Here is a 27500-nt window from a genome sequence, read left to right as displayed (position 1 = left end):
ACTGAGTTGCTGTAAAATTCAGTTTACCCAAATGACAGGCTTAGTTAATTAATGTTGGTAAAGTGCTTTGAGATCCCTGAATGATAGTGCTATATGGGTGTAAAATATTATTATACTAGAAAGTAAGATGTCCCATCAAATAGATATTGCCCTAAATTCTGGTAAAAGTTAGTGCAATAATGTAAAAAGCTGGTTATGTGCTTACATTTAAACTCAGATTTAAAAGCATTAGCACATCACCAATGTGCTCCTGTTTGGCATGTGTTTTATGCCCAATACCCTACTCTGGCACATTAACAATCTGTGTATTCATTTATCAGCAGTACATTTTGAATTGTATATTTATGGCACAGTGCACTTTTCATAGCTGAAAATTAATGAACATGCCTCTCTCATAACAAACAAGCACCTGTGCTGCATAGTTAGTAATCGGAAACAGATTTATTTTTATTAGTGTATATGAGGGCAAAATTTCTATTTAAAAAAAAAACTTCGGTAGGCTAAAAGCTACATTATAAGGGCATAATCTGCCAATGGATATCTTTGTTTTATAAACTTCTACTTATAATTACTGCAAGTAATATTTTCATTTCAGATTTAGTGATAAAGCTTTCATATAAAATGTAATCATTCGTTTGCTGAGCATACTTGTCTTGACAAATCAAGTCCTGAGCTGTTGCCAGCCATTGCTATAGTAAAATGAAAATCCACAAGTAATGAAGAAGAAAGGAACTGAATATTTAACCATTTCAACCAAACTGTGCTTCTTATAATATCTTCTATATAATTCATACATCCTATCAATAATTGTGTTCCTCAATCACTTTGGGTGAGACCCTCTGAGTTGTAGGGTTTTTTTTCTCATCCAGGACCATGGAAACCCATCAATTTTTAATTTCATTATGTAGGGACAGGGTTTGACCCGGGGAACAAGGTGGGTACTAGCCCCTGAAGCCTGCAATCTCCTGGGGTATGCCTGATTCCCAGGTCATCCGTTCTTACACCGTGTTTCTCCACAACGCATGCTGCTCAGTTCCTGCTAACTCTTGGTGGCCTGGCTCCCTCTCAGAGTTATGCTGTTATGGGCTACCCCTCATAAGTCACATCTGACCTGCTGCCCTCCCTCTCCCACCATTCGTCCCCTCAAGAAAGGATGTGTTTCAGAGGCATAAAGAAAATGTGATTATTCTGGCTGAATCAGCATTATCTTATTTGTTGCTTTCCTATGGGGTGACATGAACGGGCGGAAATGCCATCTAGCACTGGCCTATCCTGCACATGGTCTACCCGTTCCATGCATGGGCATTATTTCCTGTGCTGTACCCATAGAAGGCATTGTGTGGGGTAAAGGCAATGGGGGTTGATATCATGGAAATGGCATCCTGCTATTGCATGAGCTCACCATAGATCAACCAGATCTGCACGCCACCTGCATGGTGAAGCAAAAGATGCTGCAGCTTATGATGAGATCCGTAGTACCAAGTTAAAAAAACCCTTGTCATTGTTAGCTTTAGAGAGTAGACTATTTATTTTTATTTTGCTCAATATCTGTATGAAAAATAATCCCAAACTATTATTATCAAATATATCCACAGCTATTTTTTGCAAAACTGTACTTTTCGTTAGTAGACCACAACTTCAAATCTAACCCTTGAGTTAGACTCTCTCTTTAAGCTCTTTATTAACCCTCATTTATAAATTAAGCCACAGACACTCATCTGTCAAAAGCAGCCAGCAAATCTAGAACAAAACTTGTCTACCATACATACAGCATGCAGTCATGCAATCTAGCATATCATATCATCACAAAGGTAAATTGCCTTTATCTGTTCCTCTCCATAATGTTGTCAAGTACAGCAAACTTATTGGAAGATTCAATCACTCTCTCTTTTTAGTGGAATATATTCAATAGAGTTTCCTGTCCATAGAGGAAAATGAAGATACTAACACAAGAATGCCCGTGCATCTAACTGAAAAGAACTATTCCATCCATTTGCACCAAATGTAAGCCTCTCTCAGTAACTGACTGATTTTCTTATTAAACTTTAAAAAGCTTCACTAGCAGTTAATTTTCCTGGATTTTATTTTCTATGGGGCACAAACCTTAATATTTCCTGGAGGTTATGTCACTAGTCACCTGGCTCAGGCCCTAGGTAGCATTACATTATTTGAAAATAACCCCCTATGGCTCTAGTACCATATGTTATTGTTATGATTTATTCATTATATTAATGCACATTTCAAAGATTTAACAACCTACTAGTAAATTAACTAGCAAAACTATGGGCCAGATATGATTATGTGCTATTATTACAATAAAATATTTTGTTGAAATAAAAATGGTAGCTGACTCTGTGGCCCTGCTAATGATCTGTACTGATACATGAAAATCTCACGTTCCATTCCCAAGTAGGGACTGTCATTCTTAGGGCTGGTGATGATGCAAGTTCTTCCACACAACTTCAAGAGGATCGCAAGGCATAGCTCTGCAGCAACCCTTCTGGCTGGCTTCACAACAGCCTTCTGGGACTCCACATTTTTATCCCATCCCTGCAAACCCTCATTCAGTCTTGTTTTGACTCAGGAACTCAAGGGCTATCCCCTCTCCCTGCTTAGCGTCATAACAGGCAAGGAGCAAACATTCCACCCTTTCTTTACATCCAACAATGGGGAACAGATGGTGCTTTTCATGGACAATTCATTACTCAACTTTCTTCCCCCAAAAGCTATCTGCCCCACTCTTGCTTGAGCTCTGAGAATCCAACAGCTGGCTTAGGACAGCTTAGATGCTTGATAAGCTTTGAAGGGATCCCCATGGAACCCTCCTTGGTTAAAAAGAGTGGATTGTTTAAATGCAGAACTTTGAAGGAGTGGTGGCAACAAGGGTGTGCCACAGACTCCTCAGGTTTCTGAGAAACAACTATATAAAATTCAGATAATAATGTATCATGCAAACAATCCAAGGAATGCCTTGCTTATGATCAGTCAATGGCCCCTTGTACCTTTGATCTTTGTGTAAGATTTTTTGTCAACAAGAGACCCCTGCATTGAACATGGAAGACTAAACCCCCACAGTAGAGCAGTCCTGTCCTGTATTTTATAGTTATTTTGATTTTGAGGCCCAGCTTTTCAAACTTTATTAGTACAAAATATCTATAAAGAATTAAATGGATTTAAATCCTTTTTTCTCTTCAAGATACAAGTCATGATAAACTTAGTGGTGCTAAACTCAATGCATCTTTAAAAGCAATTTAATAAGTGCTCTATAGAAGGCTGGTTTACGGTGGTGACGGAAAGACCCTTATACTAATAGAAGCTTATCCTGTAACTTCTGCTGTTTGTGATAAAATGTTAACGTATTTTAAAGGTCACTGACAGTAACGAATCATTATCATTGTGGGAATCTAACTACTTGCCATTTCAGGGCACCATTGATGACTCACCTATTCACAGTCATCTTAAAAAACAAAACATACAAAGCACCCTTACCTTACATTTCCACAGAAATCCGGTCTTGTGCTGTGTCATGCCCTGTATCTCTAGCAGTTTTATCTGGCACTGGGAGTAAACTTAAGAGGTTTTCTGACTTTGGACCACATCAAGTTATAATTTTTAAGCAAAATTCCCCACTGAAATTAATGGGGATTTCTGTGTGGAAAACAAGGGCACAATCTGATATCATTACTCTAGGTCTAATCATCCTCCAATTCTTACACGGACAAAACTCCCAGTTACTTTAATGGAAGAGAGTGTGTGTGAATGTGTTTTAGGATACCAGTATCAAAAGTAAATACAGAACACCCTTCATTACCCAAATATCATAGAGGACATTGGAAAGGTTTGGACAATCAAGATTTCAGATAACTGAAGGTATTTTCAATGTAATGAAAAGATATCAGAGGACATGCCCTTGTTTGGAATAGCATGGACTTTCAGCTAATTGAAGTTTGGCTAACTGACGATATACTGTATATGTACTTCACCTATAGAGCATAACTTTTTGGAAGTATAACACTGTGCATAATTACAGATTTCAGAGTAGCAGACGTGTTAGTCTGTATCTGCAAAACGAACAGGAGTACTTGTGGCACCTTAGAGACTAACAAATTTATTTGAGCATAAGCTTTTGTGGGCTACAGCCCACTTCATCGGATGCATGCAGTGGAAGATACAGTAGGAAAATGTATATATACACAGAGAACATGAAACAATGGGTGTTACCATACACACTATAAGAGGAGTGATCAGTTAAGATGAGCTATTATCAGCAGGATAATAATAATTATTATTATTTTATTATTATCATTATTATTTATTATTTATTATTATCAGCTGATAATACCTCACTTTAACTGATCACTCCCCTTATAGTGTGTATGGTAACACCCATTGTTTCATGTTCTCTGTGTATATATATATATCTTCCTACTGTATTTTCCACTACATGCATCCGATGAAGTGGGCTGTAGCCCACGAAAGCTTATGTTCAAATAAATCTGTTAGTCTCTAGGTGCCACAAGTACTCCTGTCCTTTTCACTGTGCATAATAAATATGTCCTTTACAATGTGAATTAGCTTTTATGAAGAATTTTTCCTCCATAGGTCTCAAAACACTTTACAAAGAAAGATAATTAATATCATCCTCATTATAAAAATTAAGAAACTGAGGCACAGAGACACAAAGTTATTGGCCCAAGATATCCCAGTAGGGAATACAGCTCAGATCTCCCAACTCCCAGTCCAGTGTCCTTCGTACTGGGCCACACTTCCTCCCAGAAGGTATAGAGCATCCTGAAATTAATGCTTCACTTTGCTCTACAGTGAACTTACTTATTTTAGAATCCATGTGTCTTTTACTATATTGTTTAACTATGACTGACCTGACAGACCAAAAGACATAGTCATCAGAGTAACTACAGGCTATCAGGCAAATCTGTACTATTGTGTCACTCCATATTATGGACAGTTGCAAAGAAATCCTTGCTAGGAAACAAACTCAAAAGGAACTGTGAATGCATTAAAGATGTAAACAAGGCCATTTTTAATTCCAGCATGGCCTTGTAACACACAACTATTCCTCAACTCATGGTTTCCTATCCAGGCACATAGCCCTGTGTTCAGAATACAGTACATCTATTTTCCAGGAAGTCCCCTTCCTTCTCACTACTGGAGCAAATGCTTTTCTGGCCCCTCCCTACAGCACCTGTATGATCCTAATTTTTATTAACGCTTTGTTTTCCAGAAAAAAGATAGAGCTTCTAGATCTCCTCTATATTACTGAATAAAGACCCAGAAGGTGTTTGTTTTGAATTACAGGAATGGGAAAATGCATCTAAAGCTATTAAGTTGCGAGACTTTCAAGTTAGGGGTACAGAACAGAAATTCTGAGAGACCTGTAGGATTAGCAAGAGCAGCTTCAATTGATCAACTCAAGAAAGGTTTTCAATCTCCTAAATACTGCCTTACTAAATTTGTGGGGAAAGAGAAAATATGGAAAGCTTTTGGGTTTAGCAGAACCTTTAACACTGGGCACTAGCTGGTATAGGGTTTAAATAAGAAGATCTATATCTCAAAGAAAACCTTCAGCCAAGTAAGGAAATGGCAGAGCACACAAAGCACCAGTGGGATGCCACGTGTTTCCTCACTTCAGGTTTCCATGTGGCTTCACAATCAGCTGCAGGGATAGTGTGCTAAAACAAGTCTAATCTGGCTGTGGTAAATACAGGCGTTGCTATGGCTGTATCCTTAGAGGAGAAGAAAAGACAATGTCCTCCACGTCTGAAGTGGAAGAAAGGATCCATTGCAACTGTTGTTAACTACGCATCTAGTAGCAAAAGACCCTGAGACTACTTATGCTTTGGTAACAGAGTTGTAGGGCAGGTACACGTTACAGAAGGTAAGGTCAACACTTCAACCAGCAAATCTTCAACATATTTCTCTTTGCTATCATCATCTCTATCTTGATGGAGATTGAGCTGACTAGCCTCAATGTGCTATTTTCTCTCACGCAGTGGGCTATATGGGTGCAGGGCTGATCACAACTGAGAAAGATGTAAAACTGGATGTCATCTGTGCACAATTTAATTTTCAGCATCTATGATGCTCTAAAAGATCCTCAATTACGAGTCTGGTTTTCTCCCATCTTTCAGTGTTTGAGGCTGAAGTTTGACTTCTATGGGAGTTTTGCTTGCATCCAATCACATCCTATACTTTTATAAGTTTTATTGCAATCAGAATGTGTATTGATAGCATTACATAGAATGAATAGAAGATATAAAAGCACATAACTTCAATTGCAATACAATATGGAGAAGACAAGACTTCAGTGAAATGGAGCTATGGGAGTTTTGACTCCAAAATCATTCCAAGATCTGATCCTCCTGTCTAGAAAATGAGCCAGTTTTAATCTAATAAAACTTTTAACATTTTCAGTTTTTGTGCTAAGTACAACAACAAAAAGTAAATTACTGCTTATGGATGTTAGAACATCTCATAGAAATTCAGTTAAATTCTCTCCCTGTCTCCCTGGTTCCCCAAATAGACATTTGTCTTCAAAGTTAAAAAAAAAAATCTGTAACAAAGATTTTTAAAATCCACTAAAATGTCAGCTAAAATTTCCAAATAAATACTTACATGCTGCTGCTTTTTGTTCACAAAAAGGAGATTTAACTGCTCATATGTTCATTAACAAACACAGAAATGGCTGAAAAATTATTTTATTTCTTAAAAACTGATTCCATGATCACTATTTTAAAGTATTTGTGATACATAAATGGATAAAATAGTGCATAATGGCCAGAGGAAGATATTTAGGGAAAGTGATGATTGAACATTAGAAAAAAAAAAAAGCCAACCAACAACCCCAAAGACTCAAAACGCTCAAGGCAGAGCTGACTATACTGATTTCTGAGAGGTCCTGTGCTTTTACATATTTGAGTCTTGCAAAGATTCAGGCATTATTGCTCTGTAATAGGTGTGGCTGCCTTTGAAATGTAAGCTTACAGCTTCTGTAGTCAGTGAACCATTGCTGATAGGGCTGACTAGTCAGAAGCAAAACTGGCTAGTTATGAAACTACTATAGTATATCCTTTATCTCATACACATTTAAAGGATTTACCTATCTATCCCACTGCAGACCTACTCATTGAGTAGGAGCCAACAGCATATGATTGTGTTAATTAATCTGCTATTGTGAGTAAAGGAACAGCTGCAGTGGTCTCGTGGATACGTTGTCAAAGGAAAACAATGTAATGTTAAGCTTCTGACTGCATATTCTGTTACAAAGAAGGTTTACGAGAAGTTAAATTCATAAATCACAGATCACTTTTATAATAATAATAAATAACATCTGACCTTTAAAGGAAAGGTTTTAGCATTCTTAATTTCAGTTTGAAATATGTTCTGAAATATGATACTTAAGCTTTAACCCAATTCTTTGTTTTGAAAACAAACATTCCCCAGAAATGATAGGAAATGGAAGTCGCTATAGAAATGACCTCTGACTGTACTAGATACATGCCATTGTAGTTTTAACAAAGATCAGAGCCCAAAATATCAGGTTAAAAGAAAAACTTGTTGGCTCCCTTCCAGGGTCTCCTCTAATAAAAACATAATTTCCAATATTATACAGAAATGCAGAATGAAAGGAACATTCATTACAGAAAAAACACTTGCTATTTACATAGGATTTTATCTTTCTTTATACGAGGTAAAAAACCACAGAAAACACTTTTACCTAAGTCAAATAATGTATTCACTTTTGTGATTCAAATCCACCCCCTGCCAAATCCTGGTCAGTGCATACATTGATCCTTTCACAAACACCCAAGTGGTGAATAACACGAGAGATAGAATAAACCCAAAACCAAAAGAGAAATTTTATGATTAGAAATTAAAAGATTTGCTTGCAAAATTCTTTTAAAAATGTAGAGGGAAAGAGGGTCCATGCTGGCAGGGTCAAGTTGGAAGGGCATATCGAGTGGGGTGCTCCAGGAATCTGTCCTGGGTCCAATTCTATTCAATATCTTCTCATAAATTATTTGGATAATGCGATAAAGAGTACACTTAGAAAGTTTGTGGACAATACCAAACTGGGAGGGGTTGCAAGCACTTTGGAGGACAAGATTAGAAGTCAAAATGATCTTGACAAACAGGAAAAATAAATAGGATGAAATTCAATAAGGACAAATGCACTTAGGAAAGAGTAACCAATTTCACAAATACAAAATGGGAAATGACTGCCTAGAAAGCAGTACTGCAGAAAAGTATCTGGGGGTTATAGTGGACCACAAACTAAATGAGTCAACAATGTAATACTATTGCAAAAAAAGTGAACCTCTTTCTGAGATGTATTAGCGGAAGTGTTGTAAGTGTTGTAAGAAAGACATGAGACATAATTCTTCCACTCTACTCAGCACCAAGAAGGCCTCAAATGGAGTATTGTGTCCAGTTCTGGGCACCATATTTAGGAAAGATGTGGACAAATTGGAGAAAAACCAGAGGAAAGCAACAAAAATGTTAAAGGTCTAGAAAGCATGATCTGCAAGGAAAGACTGAAATAAATGGGTTTGTTTAGTCTGGAGAAGAGAAGAGGGGGAACATGATAACGGTCTTCAAGTATATAAAAGGTTGTTATGAAGAGAAGAGTGCTAAATTGTTCTACTTATCCGGTGAGGACAGGACAAATAGTAACGGGCTTAAATTGCAGCAAGGGAGATTTACTAATTGTAGGAGTGGTTAAGAAACTTGCTAACTGTAGGAGTAGTTCAGCACTGGAATAAGTTAACAAGGGAGATTGTGGAATATCTGTCATTGGAGGTTTTCAATAATATGTTACACAAACACCTGTCAGGGATGGTCTAGGTACTACTTAGTCATGCCTCATGGCATTGGACTCGACTAGATGTCCTAACTGAGGCCCCTTCCAGTCCAACATTTCTATATTCTATGAGCTGAGGATGCCCAGAGTCGATCGTAAACACTAGCAGACAAATGCACTTAGGAAAGAATAACCAACTTGTGGCTAGTAAGTTTTTACAAAAACACATACGGTATTTTAATTCAAAAATTGATTGCTTATTACAAGAGACATAGGAACAGGAGATCCCACTTAAGCATTTTGGACATAATGTGCCAAATCCACAGCTGGTGTAATCAGGATAGCTCCATTAACGTCAATGGTGCTATGCTGATTTATACCAGATAAGGATCTGGTCCAACAAATCCTGCCACAGCCAAACACACACTTCAATATCCTTCATTCTTACTTTGACTTGAACATAGTTTGACTGCTTTCAATTAAAAAGTTATCCTGTCTTCAGGGTTTAGTACCTAACAAAGGTGTTATATATCATTCTATTTCTCTTTCCTTCTTTATTCTAAAATATAAATTAAAGTTGTCAAGCCAAGAGTGAGATCCTTAGCTGGTATAAATTGATATAGCTCTGTTGACTTCAACGGAGCCACGACAATTACACCAGTGTGAGGATTTGGCACCTAAAGAGGTGTATGGTTCACTGTGGTGGAAGGTTCAAGAAAAAGACAAAGTGGCTCTGATTTGTACATTTCTGTGGTATTTCAAGGGAAAAAATGTGCCTATTTTTAAACATGAATTGTCACTATATTACTAGATTCCATGCATCAACTTGATAAAGCTGCAGTAATTTCACAGCACCAACCTGAGCATTATAGTTCAGTAGCATTCTCTGAGAACTGTAAAGACTCCAGAAAGCAGTACCTCAAGCATATAAACCCACACCAACTTGTGTCCCTGGTACTAAAAAGTTGTTAACAGCAGGACCATTTCAAGGATCCCAGACCAGTTACAGCTACAGCTAGCCAAATAAATAAATAATACTTATAACATCAGTAAGTGTTTCCGCATTAAGGACATATCTTAATCTTCAAAGCAAATTCTCATATTATTTTATCAAACAATCTTAGAAACTACATTTGGGATCTTGAGACTGATCATATTTAAGACTAAATCTATATATTTACCCATGCTGAATTTTTGGCTTATATTTGTTACTATAAAACACATCTGACTAAGCTCCATTCAAATGCCAACATATACCTACTAAAGCTCTTTCTGAAATATGCATGCAATACTCACTTCAACAAGAATGTTGAATTGCCAATAGCTTCTATAAGGTCATTAAAATAACTCTTTGTAACTTTAATCAGGCTCTGAGAATTCATAAGCGTCATTAGTCATTGAGTTGATGACTTCATTGAAGTTGATTGGGTTGGGCCTTCATTATTACTCTGTATTAGGTTTCATTTTCCAAATCAAAATTCTAAAATAAAATAATTTCTTGGTCTTTTTAGACCTTGATTAAAACACTGCTGTGGGCTCAGACCAAATTCTTGACATTACCCATTGTTTTGCTTTGACAAAATATGCCATAACTTTGGGGAGATTCAGATGTTTTTTAATAGGAAACTACGATCTCATTATAATTGTAGTTTCTTTCCCTTTATGGGAAAGAGCAAGGCATAGAGAGAAGTAAATGTCCTGAGTTTCCTATAATGGAAATCTGATAAAAATTTTCACCTTGCTAAAAATAGTCACGTTTAAGACTGTAAAGTTAGCTATGTATCCTCAACTTCAAAAGTAAGAAGGCCTTTGCCTGAAGTCATCCTTACATAGAGAAATTACCTCACTACAAATCTCCAAGTTCTAAATATCCTTGACCTCTGGGAAAGTGCAAATCCAGATTGGAACTGGGAGGTTCAGGCCCACAGGGAAAACAAATAAAATATTTACATAAAAAATTATGTACTTTGTTAACTTAAAATTGATGTTACCTCTGTTCATACATGATTTTCTCTGGATTTTAAGTATGAGTTGGTAAGATTGGTTTATATTCATCTATAAATTGATCAGTGAGCTGGCACGGCTAACACTGCTAACACTAGGTGGAGGAGTATTTCATGATTCCCCTTGACTATGAGAAGAGCAGATGATGTGAAAATAGTATTAGAAAAGTTCCTCAACTGCCTGTTAGGCCACCATGATTGTTAAAGGCCTCTCCAATAAGCTGAATGCCTCTAAATTGATATAAACTCCATCTGTGGGTGAGACTTACACTCTCATCTAAAGGAAATTGAAGAAGGTATTCTAACTATTTGGTGAGCAGTACTTGTAGTTGTAAATCAAAGTCAGTTGTGTCAAGCTTAATAGCTCTGGGATACTCCATGAGGAACATGTGTGCTCCAAGTTGAGCCTATTAGTAACTATAGCTTAGAAGTAGTTAATTGCTCAAATGAACCTATTTAAACGTAGGCAAGTTGTGTTTTATTATTTGTATTGTAGTAATGCCTAGATGGTCTCTCTCCCAAAGCACTTAGATTATAGAAGTATAGAGTTTTCAACCTATTAAGTAGTTAATATAGTTTTCATGTTAACCTATTCAAGTTAAACACCAAATGTAGAAAGATTTACAATCCATCTACAAAAAAATACAGAGCTCAGGATCAGTGACTCAGCATAGCCTAGCAGACAGAGCATTGGCCTGGGACTCAGGAGATCTGAATTCTACTCCTGGCTCAACCACTGGCCTGATGGGTGACCTTGGGCAAGTCATGTCACCTCTCTGTGCCTAAGTTTCCCCATCTATAAAATAGTGATAATGATGCTCACCTCCTTTGTCAGGTGCTTTGAGCTCTACTTATGAGCTCTACTATATAAGAGCTAGGTATTTGATATTAAACTGAAAAGAACCTGCTGAAATGATCTCTGACTGCTGTTTAGGAGAATAATTTGAACAACATAGTGGATAAGTAGATCATATAGATCCATATAAGTAGATCTTGTCATATTGACCATGGTGAAATGTCCTGCTGTATATGAACTACTCAAATATGAGGCAAAAGACAGGGTGTACTGTACCTCATCTTTTCCAGTGAGAAATAGAGGTGATCTAGCTAAAAAGCCTGCATGCACGGAAACTGTAAAAGCTTATGAATTCATGCTACCCAGGGGAACCAGACCAGGTATCACCAGCCACTGCGTTCTAAAGGTAGTGGCAGCAAAGCAACTGGCACTGTCTGTTATCTGGAATAAACTTGCATCAATTTCCAATGGCCAATTTGCAGGGATCCTGTCCGGATTTGGAAAATTAGCTAAATGTATCATTGTGATTCACAAAGTACATTCTACTCAAGCCCTCTGCAGAAAATTTGAGAATCAATCACAGCATTACTCAATACTTCTCCAAGCGTAACTATCTGGAAAAATTCCCTATCTAAATGTCTGACATGCATCCGACGAAGTGGGTATTCACCCACGAAAGTTCATGCTCCAATACATCTGTTAGTCTGTAAGGTGCCACAGGACTCTTTGCTGCTTTTACAATAGAGCAGTAGGTGTGGCCTTTGCCAGCACATGAGTGACAAACATCCAGCCCAGAAAAAAAGTAGAACAAGTTATCAATTAATTTGTCAGGAATCCTCAGTTAAGAGACTGAACATTTAGACAGACTGCAAATGCTGCTGGAACTGGAAATAATGTATAAAGGAGAATAATAATTTAACATAAAAGGAAAGTAGAAGCATTATACAAGTAAAGATCTTTCTAAAATCCACTTCAGACAAAATAAGATGCTGGGAGACATGGAGTGTCTTTCACTTAAAGACTAACCATTCAAAACTTAATACACTCAGTAGTGATCATCACCACCTGATGACTATTTCATAGATATTGGCGCATACTGGCCGGACTGTGTGTGGGAAATCTGCATTGCATATTTTCTGGTGACGAATAGACGGCTTCAAACCCATTGCTCTCAATCTCTAATCTCTCGCAAATAGTAAATTCGCTAAAATAAATAAAAATGGAGAAGGGGGAAACAGAAGCTTCAGGCTACTTTCATTTTGAGACAATTGGTGACAAACTAGCCTTCTGCAAATGTCGGCCAAAGAGCTGCTCTAACTTACAATATCCAGAACAGTTCTGGAAGGCCCATTTAGCCTATTCAACAACTCTGAAGTACAGCACATTCTAGCCCAACCTCTCCTCCCCTGAAACACTAGAGCTGGTTGGGAATTTTTCAACTAACCTTTTTGTCATGGGAAAATGTAGATTTGTCTAAACTGAAACTATTCACAGACACATATTGGTTTTGATGAAATGCTCCTCAGGTCCAGCAGATGGAATTTCAAGAGAAAAAGACTCACTCAAGAATTGCTTATGGCCCAATGGTTCAGGTGCTCACTTTAAATGCAGGAGACCCTGGTTCAAGTCCCTGATTTAGTGGGTGCCCTAAACACCATGCTACAGAATCAGTGTCTGTTGTGCTGGTCCAAGGAATATTTATTTATATAAAGTGAACAGCAGGGGTGGGAGATAAGAGAGAGACAAATAACAGCCTGGTGGTTAAGACACTCACTGAGGAAGTGGGAAAACCAGGCTGAACTCTGTCCAATTCTCTTTTTCTCATTTTTTCCCCACAGAAAATGTGGAAAGGTGTCAGTTTTGTCCCAATCTTTGTTTTCTGGCCTGTCTTACACCCCCTACAGCAGAATGAGATGAGGCATCGCATGATGTAAAGTAGGCTATGCCAGCTTTACCTCAATTGTGGATTTCCCTGCATTAGGACCATCGCAACTGCCCAATTAAGGACATTTTAAGTTCCTTCGTCCTCTTGGACTTAATCAGGACAATGATCTGGTCCTTAGTTTCACCTCATCTTCTCCCAGTTGGGCAGTATTTAAGACTGGCACCTGCAGAATGATTCCTTTGACACGGCTTCAGTGAAAACTCCCAGAAATAACTTGGAAATGGAATCAAGAACTGACAGAGCCCTAGAGCAACAATACATGGCTCTGTTTGAACAGGGGCTTTTTCGAAGCAGTTTGTGAAGCTCTGGTGCAAACCTCGATTGGAATATCTCCATGGGACCTTCCTTTGGTGGCAACTGTCAGAATGGATCCTGGTAAGCCATAAGAAGTGTAAACACAAAATGTGCATGTTAAACCGTTACGTGGTTTAAGAAATTTGTGTATGAGCAGAATCAAAGATCATTAAAGATCAGAAATGATGGTGAGATCGATCATAGGAGGCTGGGTGCAGTCTTATGTCTAGGAGTGACTTAAAGCAAGCACGGCGGAATAGTCTTCCCTGGCAGAAAGAGGCGATAGTGCTACCTTTCCTTGGTAAAACTGAGGCTATTAAAGTGAGAGTGTTGTGACTTACTTTGAAACTTCAACAAGGCATCTTAACCAGCATTTGTAGCTAGAGCCAAAAAAATCACCCAATATAATACCAACACATTTGTGATTATGTTTATGGGACCTGTCAAGGCATTTGATTACAGCTATAGTTCAGGTTCAAGTTCAGCTTAACATGAGTTCACAAGTTTGTGCATGAAAACTAGTTTACAGGAGTCAGAGTTCAACGTGAACAAACCCATTCTTCCCATGAGAACCCATATGAAAGATTTGGTTTTAATGGATTTGCACCTACTTATATTGATTTGCCAATCCTGGAAAAAGAGACTATGAATTGGCTCTGATTGCAACCACAGAAATCTGATCTCAAGGAAGCAAATTTCCATTTTTAACCATGGGATATAATGACTATATGAGCCAAAAAGTAAAATAAACAAATAAATAAATAATATAATTCTCAGTAACAGGAGGTATCGAAGAGGATGATATACTGAATATCACTGTCCACCAGGGTCAGAGAGACACAATTTGTTCCTGACTTCTCTAGAAAAGTTATGGAGCTCAACTAACACACAACCTCTCTTCCTTTGAAAAAACAAATGAAAGTGGATTCTGCTGAACCAGATTAACCTTTCTGATCACATGAGATTAACTGAGCCAGTCAGAGACAGAGGATAAATATTAAATTGACTTGTACAACAAAAATGTTTGTCATTAGCTTTTATGGGCAACTCATGAAAACGAACACATTTTAGCAAATCACTACTTCTTTGCAGAAGTTCGTGCCCAAACCAAGGCTAATTTCAAGGACTTTTATACTCTAAGTCACACAGTTTGCACAGCTCTTCCTTTTGACTTAAGACACACAGTACAATATAAGCATGACTTCAGTCATCAAGAGATTCTTAAAGGCCATGTTTAGGTACTGAATGAGCTCAACCACCAAACAATAAACAGAGCACTGGCTGGCAAAGAGACCTTGAGCTGAAACTTTTATGCACATAGATTAACCAAAGTAACTTTCTTATTCTCATTTTAACTTTGAACTTTGCCAATGACAAAGCTGCCAGTCTGAGAGACTGTAAATATGATTTTAAAAACCCCAGAGAGCTGAATATTAGCGTCTCAGAAAAGGGCCTCTATACCCAGAAAGGAAAATGTGCACGCTGGGCAGGCGATTGAACAAAAGTTGTCATCAATCCTGACCTACCATATAATTTGACATCTAGAAGGATGGTGGTTTGGGATTTATATTCCAAGTACACCTAAAAGGAAGTTGTACAGAACAGATATAGTACTGGAATGAGGACTATTACTACAAGTGACACTATGCTAGGCTATCCTGAAGAAAGAAGATTTGGGGATTGATTCTTTTCTGACAAACTAGTTTTACACTGGAGTAATTCAATTGACTTTCTGAAGTTTCTCATTTAGGCTCGTGTGCTTGAGAGCAAAGTCAAGCCCTCAAAATTCTACACCTCTGCACCTGCAGTCATGCACTAGCATTCAAATGAGCATCACCAGAAATAAGGCAAATGTCCCTTGCCTTGTGTTGAAGTATATTATCCTGAGGACAATGTCATTAATAAGGACTATATTAGATGATCATTTTCACCTTCCATTTTTTTCTTGTCTAGCTGAGAAAGAGTTCTGAGATACTGTGTTCCAGACCACAAATAAACGCTTCAAGGAGAATCCATCAGCCATCTCAGCTTAGAAGTGGAGTGGGCAGCAAGGAGACAATTTTTCTCTCCACTCCAGGCAGCATATCAAGCTCAAAGATGCCAGAGTCCTTTGACAGCAGCATCTTTTGGCACCCTTCAATAAAGCAAAGACATTGGGTTGGACTGCAACAATTAGGAAAGGTTTTTTTGTTTTGTTTTGTTTTTTAAATGATGCCGCCAGTTTCTCATGGAAGTCAAATATTTTTCATAAAGGAAAAAAAAAGGTCAGATTTTTAATTTTTTTTTTACCAGTATTACTTTCTATGAGCTACATTTCATCCCTGTACTTTGGATAAGTTACATATCTGAATTTCAGCTTCATTCACTCACATCACTGCATTTAGACCATTCCAACCATTGCATTATTAGATCCTGTAATAATATCATTTTATTTCAGATGCTCTCATCATATGCATGACAGTCATCTGCAGTGGAACATTTTGGGTCCTAGGGCTGCCATACCTGAAAAGGTAAAGATGGGGGAAAACATTTTGTATGTTGTTTTCTGTGGTTTCTGCTCTCAGAGAGGGAGAGTAGAAAGTCATTTTCTGACATGAGGGCATGCAAAATCTCTTAATATGTGGGAAGGAGGGCTCAGAAAGATCCTGATACAAAACAGTACATTTTTGATGGAAACGGGTAGTAAAAATAGATGTTAAAATGCCATTGGGCATTTTCCATCCCAAATCTAGCTATTATAGAATACAAGACAGGCAATGTGAATCAACAATGGTCCGGCTTGTAATGGTATTTTCTGCCAAAATGCATCTATGAAAGTTCTCCAATTTTATAAGTGATTTTCTCAGATGAGTATATATTTAAAATTTTGACATCCATTTCTATAGTAAAATCATTCACAATGAATGGAATATGGAACTAAGCATAAAAAAAATATGAAGGATTGAATTTTAATTGGATGAAGTAAATATGTTCTAATTTTGTATTTTTAAAACATATGGTTGAGTAGTGCAATAGTGCAATGAAAACGGCAGTTCTTAATCCCAGAAAATAAGAATATAAGCACCTGACAGTGGTAATTCAAGGAATCATCTTAACTGCACTGTGAACATTACTACATAATATGCCACAAGCAACTAAAAATGGAGTCATGCAACAAAGTCTACTATATTGGTCAAAGCCTGTTAAGTATCTAGAGCAGGAAGCAATGGGAACGATAGAAGTATGGGCATCAGAAGCAGGTTTTGTTTCAGAATATTTGCACATACTGGTTTGAATATCCTAGTGGTACTTTGAATTATAGTGCTTCTTAGTACAACAAATGCCCGCTGGAGGGTGATCACCTGTACTTCAAGGAAATAAATAACTGTATGGATGATATGAGACAACACTTATTTTTTCAGAGATCATAAACACTCCATAGTATCAAATTATATATTAGTAGGACAGTGCAGGATCCCTTGAGTGGCTGTTCCTGGAAAACATAGTTTTTATTTTACAAAACATTTATTAGTACTGTATCGGATACAAGTCATGGACAATAGGCACCACAAAAAGGATATTGCTTAAAATACAGAAAAGTTAATTTCCCTACCTGGACTACACTACTCGGAGCCATTAATAGAAAGTTGAATGTGTTTATGTTTTAACAATAAAAATAGAATATGGTGGATTGTTGTTAGCAGCAAAACTGAGAAACTGTCTTTTCTTATCCAAAATAATAATTTCCCAACTCAATACCTCTAGGATTTGGCACCCAGATGTGAAATCATCAAGAAACCTCAACCAGCGAATCAGAATGTGACTTTAAATAATGCTCTGACAGCATCACTGTGAATGGCTTATAGAGAAAAAAAATTCTCTTAGTATTGGGATGAACAGCATCACTAGGATACCCATCCACCTAAAATACCTGCAGTTTATTTGGGGCATGATTTTGAAAAAGTTAGATGTGCTAATGTATGTGTGTAATTTCATAATTACCCCAAACGGGGTGTTTGAAGTCACAATAACCAAGTGAGTATCTAACTGGCCAGATGCACATATAAATATAGTCAAGTGTGCACAGAAATTAGGCCCACCTTTTCAAACTCAGACCCTCAGTGACTCACATCATATTGCAATTTGTAGAAGGGAGACCCACCTACATCACACACAAATTCTTTCCTCAAATCTCATCTTTATAGTCCTTGCATTCCAAAAGGTTTCAGAAACAATCTGGTCTTGCATACAGACCTTCTTCAATCCCATGCCTTCTTGGGAAACTTAAAATAAGGGCAAAATGAAAGCTTTTTTTTTTTTAAACCAAGGACTGCACTGATTGGGTACATTCTGGATGTAGAGTGATGTCTCCCTTTAAAACAGTGGTTTTAAAACTTTTGTACTGGTGACCCCTTTCACTTAGCAAGCCTCTGAGTACGACCCTTGCCCTCCTTATAAATTAAAAACACTTTTAATATATTTAACACCATTATAAATGCTGGAGGCAAAGTGGGGTTTTGGGGTGAAGGCTGACAGCTTGCGACCCCCCTGTAGTAACTTTGTGACCCCCTGAGGGGTCCCGACCCCAGTTTGAGAACTCCTGCTCTAAAACAGCAGGTATAGGCTACTACTATAAGCACCAGACCCTAGGGACCAATGGACTTAGCTAGCATGGCAAATTATACAGCATGCAAATTAAGTCATGATATGTGACGAAACCACACCAAACTGAAATGTCATCTCCTGGGTCTAATTGCTAGCCTTGTAGTACCTGCCCTACCTGTTAAAAACAAAGTAATGTTAAACTTTACTGACTTTCATTCCTTCGTACTGAAGGACAGGCGCTGTCCATGTGGTTCCTTAATATTATCATTTATAACTATACCAAGAAAACTGTAAAGTTTATTTCAGACCTTCCTATCACACATAAGTCATTTTCAACTGAACAGTTGGTTCCTATTTATTACTATCTGAGGGGTAGGATGGTTATTTTGCAGCAGGCACTGTACTTTGAACACTCCTTTCTTGGACTGCATATTATGTGTATATGATCTCTCTGCTTCAGCTAGGGGTACAGTAATATCCATTGGCAGACATACCATTGAGATAACAGGAAGTATTTATATAATTAATGTAAAGTAATATGAATTAAATATATCTAATTCTCTGTTCCTTTTTCCACAGGTATTCCCAAAAAGCTACGTCAAAATTTGCATCTAGGAGGCTGACCAATAATGTACATTTTAACTCACTGTGTCAAATAAAACTTTGTGCCATATGGCTGATTAGAGATATTCTTTCAATTTTTCTTCTTTTCTAAACAGCTGGGCGAGTAACAACAAGGAAAAGACAGTTAGCAGCTGCACACTGTTATCATTACTTTGATACTGCTTAAAGGAATCTAAACCTTCCACAGGTATGCACCTGAGATTACAGGCAAAGAATTTTCCTCTCTAAATATGAGAGAAAACAGCTATGGGAGTTATAATTATGTTTTACAGGTGTCATCAGAACAATCCTTCCAAACTTTACTCAGAACAAACATTCTTTTTCTATTTTGTGATCGAATTTCTCAAACATCCTCAGGGAAAACATATTATTGTACAAAGGCAACAACAATAAGTACAAAGGCAAACATTTCCATTACAGACTTCTCAACTTTATCCCTACTGAATCTATTTCACCCATGCATTTTACAGTTGTCTGTAAGGACTTGAAAATATGGCACTCATCTTTTTGATACATGCTTGCTTACTCTAAGCCAACAGTAAATCCTAAATTCTTAAGTTCTGGCCCATGGTTGATGGAGTAGTCTATTGGTCTTAGGAGAGCTGGTTCATCACATGGTTCTTCCTTCTTATTTAAAAGGGCAATGCTGCATGCAATGACTAAATATACACTAAATACTTTCCTAATATTACTTTTCTATGTAACCAGTTGCTGTAGTTGCTATAGGGACATTATGTGCTGTGAATGGGAAAGGATCGATGTGATTGTGAAGTAGAAGGAAGATGGAGCATAAGCATTAAAATATGTAGCTCACAATGAATATGTTTTAAGGTTTACACATCTCTAAACTATCTACACATTTCTTGCATTAGCCTCACCTCTACCATCTTCATCAGGCTTTTGAAGTGGAATGTATTCTTAAATCTTTTATTGCTGGTTTTATGTTAAGTAAAGGAAACACTTTGCCTCATAAACTATTCTTATTCTTAAGTTGTTTATGATAAAGCAGCCATTTTAGTGTCTCTCTTACTGAGACACAAGTGATCCCATCTGTGGATTTACGTAAGCAAACACACTTCCTTTCAATTTTCTCTTTGAGAATTTTGAGTTTGGAAAGTATGTGGAGAATGAATATATGTTTGAATATGCTTTGACTAACTTTGCATCCCTTTTTTGCCCATCATGAATATTCTAGAAAATGAGTGGACTAGCAGAAATATTTACCGATACAGCACATGAAAAGAGAATATTGCATAATACTGATGGAAATAACGAATTTCTAATCTCAAGTATTCACACAGATTCTAAGAGTTATGCTTACCCAACGAGGGGAAAAAAACATACCATATGACCAATCTGTCCAATCAAAACAGCTCAGATTTGAAACTCATAATAAATTGCTTGTGATTCAGCTAAGACCAGACCAAGAATTATCCATAGAAACTTTGGGGTGAAATAGATACAGTTAATAAGTTTGAAAATAGGATGAGCTGTTCACAGATAACACAAAAAGCTCAAATGTATTGAGTAAATTAGCAAACTATTCAGTCATCACAAAGACCAGCAAAAACAAAAAAACAAAACAAAAAACAAACAAACAAACAAAAAAAGACTACTGCACAGCACTGTGTACTCTGTGAATGGAGAAGGGATTTTTTTTTTCATTCTATTCACTATGGTACATTTTTCATGTCAGGAACTATGCCTTCTTTTATGTTTAGAAAGGATGTAACATATTATAGGTACTACTCTACCAGCAGCAGTGCTATTTTTATGAAAGTTTAAATTATTGAATATGGCTATTGTTGCTAGGTAGGGCCTGGCTTCCAGCATTATAACAGTGATGGCAGAAGCCTAAGGTGGACCAGGAAACCAGCAGATACTGCAGAGATGAAAATTACCTCAACAGGGGTGGCTACTCACTGTTAAGGTCTTTTAAAATTATCTTGGATAGCTGCTTCAAAAAGATACAGACAGTCAGTAACCTCCAGGCATCCTAGCACTTGTACTCTTGTTGCTTTCAGGTTCAGTGTCACTGAGGTTCTACCAGGCGAGAGATCACCTAATGAATAACAATAATATGCCATTGTCTAATGCCTCCTTGAGAAAAAGAGTGATGCTATTCAGCAGCACAAAGAAATACAGTAGTCTCTCTTTCTTCTCAACTAAACAACTTGATAATGAAAGATCGTTTAGAGGTAAACAGCAACTGAAGAAATTATTTTTTGTTCATAGAGTAAACATACGTAGAACCACTGTGTAACTCCAGCCCCATTTACCTGAGGAGAAGGGTGGGAAAGCTTCAAATGACTAGTTAGAGTTAGGAAAGGAAAGCTGCAGTAAGAGTTCAGTAACAGTGCTGAAAGGATCACCTCTAAGTGTTAGGGAAAAGAAGGTTAAGGAAAGGAGCCAAGCAATATTCCCATGCTCAGCACCAAGTCACTTGACTAAACTCATCCCTGATATAACCCATTAAAATGAATGAGGTTATACCAGGATTGAATTTGGCTCACTAACTTCATGATCCATGCGGCACCAAAAGTTTAGAAAATGGTAAGCCTGATGCAGGAGGAGTGTGCCTTAACTTCAAGGGCCTGATTTTCATTTACACCACAGGCTTCTCACACCACTCTGGTAGTGTAAAGGAGGCTTTAATATGCATATATTACATTTACGCCCACTTTAAGGCCCCTTTACACTGCTAAAGCAGTACAAAGGGGGCATAGTGTAAATGGGAATCAGGACTCAAGTCTAAGCCCTAGATTTACTGCATCAGATAGTGCCATCAGCACAGCACATGCAGCAAAAAATGCTACACAATGATGCCGTGCAACTACTTAACCAAGAGTCCCTTACATTTACTAGAATTTTATCACCTATTTAGTAACTATTTTTTCTCAATGCTATACGCTCATTCAAGAAGTTTGCAGTACACAAATAGTGCAAGCATTTGTTTAATTTTGCAGCTTCTAAGGTAAAATGCAAGCCAAATTTTAAAAGATATGGAGGTACATCTTCAATAAATCTAATGCAAAATCTTATCTGCCTTTAATGTTCACAATCTGAAGAATATTTGAAAGGGAAGTCCATATGCTGGCAACACGGCATGATACATGTCTCCAGGAAAGAGCTGAAACAATTTTTTTCCACCCATGCAGGCACAGATAGTTGGAAGGATGATCTTATAAACAAAGTGCTGGAGGACATGTCATCTTCTTCCTCCTCCACCACCTCCCAGCTCCCTTGTGTAGGCCAAGTACATCTCACCCAACAGAACGTACTCTTGGAACATCCCATAGCATGAGTCTAGTAAAATGGTAATTGAAATGTTAGTGCACACATTCTATTTTAGAATGCAATTGACTGTATGGATAACTTGAGTCTTTTGAGCATGGCACATCTTTTCCGGCAAACACCCATTTTTAAGAGAGGATCTTCAGTGTTGCTGGTGGCATTGTGACAGATTGAGGAATCCTGCGTAGGTCAGCCAGTATAAAGTGCCACTTAGTCCAACCATTGGTGCCATGAGGCGCAACAACAAAGAAATCACCAGTAACTAATCTGGAATGAGGCACAACAACAAAGAAATCACCAATAACTAATCTGGAATGCTTCCCAGATTACAAATCTGCCCTTCCCAGGCACACCTCAGAGGACAATGCTGACCAGGAAGTAGGATTAGAGAATTACTCTTTTCTCCTTGATTTATCTGTGCAACTGCTGTGGGTCATTTCCTTATCCTTCACTCTTACAAAAATAATAAATAGGTACAATGTAATTGTTCGGGACACAGCTGAAAATATGTCTATAATTGAAACACCTACATAATTTCTATTACCTACTCAACAGTTCACTCATCCTTCTAAGTTAAAAATGTTCATAGGGTGGACTGAGAAAGAATTCCTTACAGAAAGAGTCCATGTTTTCCACAGTATTTTCAGATACTATACAGATCAGGAAGATACTCATGTCCTACAGGTATTTTGGATGTAATTGCAAATATGAGCTATTATGTCCAAATTCTTCTTTCACTTACATTAATACAACCTGTTGGTTTCAGCTCTATAGACTTCAGTGTCATTTCATTTATGTTACTGAGAATAACTCAATCCCATTGCCTTAAATAAGATACAGGTCTTAGTTGCAGTTAATGCTTTGTTTCTTTTCAGCAGTATGGAGGCCTGCACAAAACCATCAGTTAAAAGGTGCTTCATGTAACATTTTGCAAGAATTTATGGAATTCCTGTAAATTTATCTGAGAAATTTTGAGGTTTCTATAAAACCACCTACTGTACAGTAGGTGTTTACAGATTGCTTAGCAGAGACCAAGGCTGCAAATTACCACATTTTTGTAAGAGTCTGACATACTTCTTAAAAAATTGACGTTCTGTATATTTACTCCCACTGTGGTAATCTTCATTTTCTGTTTGGTTTCTCTCCTACAGACCTTTCATTGAACAGAGTCAGCAACAATGAAAACACAAGGTTTGAAACATTGCTGTCCGCTTGCCAAAATTTACTCTACAATTTAAGTAAACCCTCTGCTACTTAATGTCTGATATTTTCTTTGGCCAAAGAATCCTAGAGCAGTAAGAATTCAGCTGAAGAACAAACTTGGGTTTTTGTTGCTGGTTTTTGCTTTTTTCTTAAACTTAAAAAAAGCTTGCCTCCCTTCTAGGCTCCTTGGCCTCGGAAAGTTTATTTCAAGTCAACAATACTTTTAAAATCACATCAGGAAATAAAAATTAGGGTTGCAAGAAATAATATAAAAATCAGTTGGAAGCCCTCCACCGAAGCTGTAGGTGTCTAAAGCCAGGCATCATTGGTTCAAGTGACCGACTATGTCCAGCACAGAAATTACATAGAAACCACAATAAAGCAACATCAGCGGAAGAGGTCCCACTCACCTACCCTCTAATTGTGCAGCATAAATGTACAAGCGTGCTTGGCCACTTGCGGCTTAATATAGCTGGCAGAAATACCACAAATGTACTTTTATATACTTCTTGGGAGAAATTAAAATAAATATGGTGTTATATATTACCAGTATCATAATAAATATCGCCGTGGTTCTGATTCTTTATTGTCCTGCACCTTATGTAGACATTTGTACCTTGCAGAAGGAGTGCAAACTCGATGCAAAATTCTACTGTTCTGATGTGGTAGCGTTTTCCACTTACTTTGCAGAGGTGTAAATGACTACAGAAAAGTGCAAGGGAGTGGAGAATCATTGTCTGAAGTTATATTAGTCCAGGCTTCTGTAAAAGGGAAGGAGAGAACATAGAAAACACTGAAGAAAAGAACACTTTTCATTGGCAATACTATACAAGTTCTTTGTAATGAATCGCTTTTTGCAACTCATGCTACGTAAAGCTACAGATATGTTCTTTGGATAGTGCAACAGCACAAATACAGCTGTATATACCTACATAAGTATTTGATTTTGCTCATATCGTTGATTAGATTGTTCAGTGTTCCTGCTCAGAAAAGGAAAGGTATATGCAATAAGCCCACTAGGCTCCACCTTTAATATTAATGTCCCTCCACAAGAGGCTCAGCACTTGAGCCAGGGTCACTACACTACACTTCTGAGTTACCTTTGAAATTTCTAGTTCTGTTCACCACTGAGGATTTGAGAGGAGAATGGCTGCAAGTTGATGAGCATGAATTGCACCAACAGCTGTAAGTTCTTCAGTTCTATCTACCACTAAAATAGCTCCAGGCCTTGTCACAGTTCTTTCAGTGGAAGACAACGGATGGACAGTTGGTATTCTTTCCGCAGTTTTATGGGTTTCTTTTTTTCCCCCTCCACCTCCTGGCAGCCTCTGGAATGGGTCTTCCATATGGAGCCAAAGTATGAAGGAAGCCAGGTGGTTCAAGGCTTACCAGAGACCAGTTTTCCTCATAGATGTAAACTCTTTGTGTGAAACATGAATACAAAATATATTGAATTCTGTGAGTAGGTAGATATGGTCTGGCAATAGATGAGCACAAGCACAAGGCTCTTTGTGCAATAGTCCAGTTGTGTCCATTTTCCTGGCTGAAGTTCAGTATGTACACCATGCTATCTTAACGTCCAAGTCATTTCCCCGGTCCTTCTCACATCAGTGCAAGTGAGTTTGTTCTTTGAGTTTGTTCAAAGTATGAAACGTTTTTAGTGACCAGACTTCATAGAGCCACCCAAAGTACAACAGCAGAACACTTTTGTATTTGTACTTCACTATTGCTTGTCCTTGTCAGTGATGGCCCCTCCCTTTCTTATGCCAAAACCAACGTTGATTATAAGTATAATACAATGATCACCACCAGAAAATCCACATTTACATATACTTACTACACAGTGATATCTGAGCAACCACAATACTACTTCTACATAGAATAGCAAATAACGGTGGTGTCTCTGATACCATTGTGTGGTATCTGTGATTGCATGTTGACTTAATGTTGCCTGCTATACTAGTGTTGTAATTATTTTATAAAAGCCAATAAAATTCAAGAATAATAGAATATTTGAAAGAAGAAATGACACAAAGTTCTTCAAAAGTCATTGTTTTATTTATTTTGTTTGCAGAAAAACAGCAGAAACATACCCTTCTAAGAGAAATGTGCTTGATGTAGAAAGACTTACAAACAAATAACATTAAATGACTTATGTCTATAAAATCTAAATAAAACTTATAGAACCTTTTGGACAGATTCAGAGTGGTAATGGCCAACTTTCACTTCTGTAATTTTTCCTCTTTAAATATACATGATTTTCATGTAACCATCAAGCTTCAGCTAATACTCAAAATCAAAAGTATTTTTCTTCTGTTCTTTCTTTTTGACTTCTCTTCAAATGAGGAAAAAATGGCTGTTTGCTTTTGTTATAGTTCACAAATGTCTTTGAATCACCTATTGGTCTCAGTGAGATCATACACAATATTCCAAAAATCTCAAAGGAAAGACTAAAGTATTTAAGAGTGCTGATGATTTTTTTATGCATAAGTCTCAAAAAGTCTTTTGAGATTTGCTTCTGTCCCTCTGTGTGTAGTTTTGTTAGATTATTAAAAGGGAAAATGATACATCTGGTCTTTGATAAATATCCTCTCCCCCACCTCGATGTTAGATAAGACATAAATAGTTCAGTTTTCACTTACAAAAGATTTATGTGAGGTACAGGTAAGAAATTATTAGGAAGCCTAATGGATGGGACAGCCAAAATGAAATGTGGATAAAAAGCCATTGCTAGAGAAGATACGGACAGGGTTAGAGATGGGGAGTACAGCCTACCTCTCAGCTTCAGCCTTAAGGGGATACACCAATTCTGATAACAAGATCGGGTAGGTTGGAAATGTAGATTTTGTCCCCAGATTTTTATCATTACTTGGGCCTGTTATAGGGCAAAGCTTAAACAGTGGAGTAAGGGACAGCAGGAACATTTATGCCTCAGGATATAATGGGATTATTCTTTTCTGCCCCATTCCTGGATTGTGTAATCACCACCTACAGCCAGACTAATACTCAGAGATCTGTCACAACAATAGCAGCTATAGTGCAATGTAGTAAATTGTGCTGTCTATAGAGATACATCTGCTTTTCTAAATTATCACCACCCTTATCTGTCCCAGAGAAGTCAGAAGCAAGCCCTAACATCAAGAAGTGCTCCAGTATCCATGGCTCTTCTCTCTCGCTCCCAGTCTTCAACTCTGTGTAAAAACTGAAACGCTTGGGCCAAGCCAGGTGAAGAAGAGGGGTTCAGGCCCCAAAGAGGTGAAGAGAATAAGGAACGGGCCTAGTAACACCGACAGACACCAGTCATCAGGAAACCTGGCCCTCTGGAGCTTAGTGCATGAGCCTCTGCCACGTGAGTTAAAACCCCACTGGCTGTTAGCTAATGCTTTAGCGCAGACTTATTCTCTCTCTCTCTCTCTCTAAGTGGTCTCAGTGCCACTAGATGGGACAGAACACCACACCCAGGAGGTGTGTGCGTTACACCTAGAACTGTGTACTTGTACAGGGAGATGGGGAAATAATGGATGGAAATTTCCACTGAACAGATGGAGGGGGAAGCCTTCAATGAGCTCCAGCTGGGCCAAAATAAAGAAGCAGATGTTCTGATTTCTCTGGAGTTCTCACTACAGAATTCTCAAGTATCTCATACTCCACGCCACGTGGCAAGAGAGCATGACCTGTAAATATCACACTAGTATTTCAGCCTACCCCTGACCAGATGGGCCACCCACTAGCCCTCCTGCTACAGGTTTGGTAGCATTGTCTAAAACAACCTTGCTTATATTGTTGCCTCTGATCTTACAGCGAGATTTCAGGGTTCCAGCGGTGGTCTGGGTCTTCGGTGGCATTTTGGCAGAGGGGGGCCTTCAGTCACTCTGGGTCTTCAGCGGCATTTCGGCGGTGGGGGGCCCTTCAGTGCTGCCAAAGACGCTGAGTGACTGA

The 27500-nt window shown here is 37.9% G+C and overlaps 1 protein-coding gene and 1 long non-coding RNA gene across 4 annotated transcripts in view; one reads left to right on the top strand and one right to left on the bottom strand.

Annotated features, from left to right (window-relative positions):
* Window positions 1-27500, bottom strand: part of ZNF536 (zinc finger protein 536) — a 349438-nt gene that overhangs the window by 185971 nt on the left and 135967 nt on the right. The window lies entirely within an intron of this gene.
* LOC123349045 lies at window positions 19018-23633 on the top strand. Its single transcript, XR_006573336.1, has 3 exons — window positions 19018-19071; window positions 19160-19251; window positions 23510-23633. It is a non-coding gene; the product is annotated as an uncharacterized LOC123349045 (long non-coding RNA).

Source organism: Mauremys mutica, chromosome 14, assembly GCF_020497125.1.
Source record: "Mauremys mutica isolate MM-2020 ecotype Southern chromosome 14, ASM2049712v1, whole genome shotgun sequence".
Taxonomy (NCBI): domain Eukaryota; kingdom Metazoa; phylum Chordata; order Testudines; family Geoemydidae; genus Mauremys; species Mauremys mutica.
The sequence above is the reverse complement of the archived record's forward strand: the minus strand, read 5'-3'. Positions and strand labels throughout refer to the sequence as shown.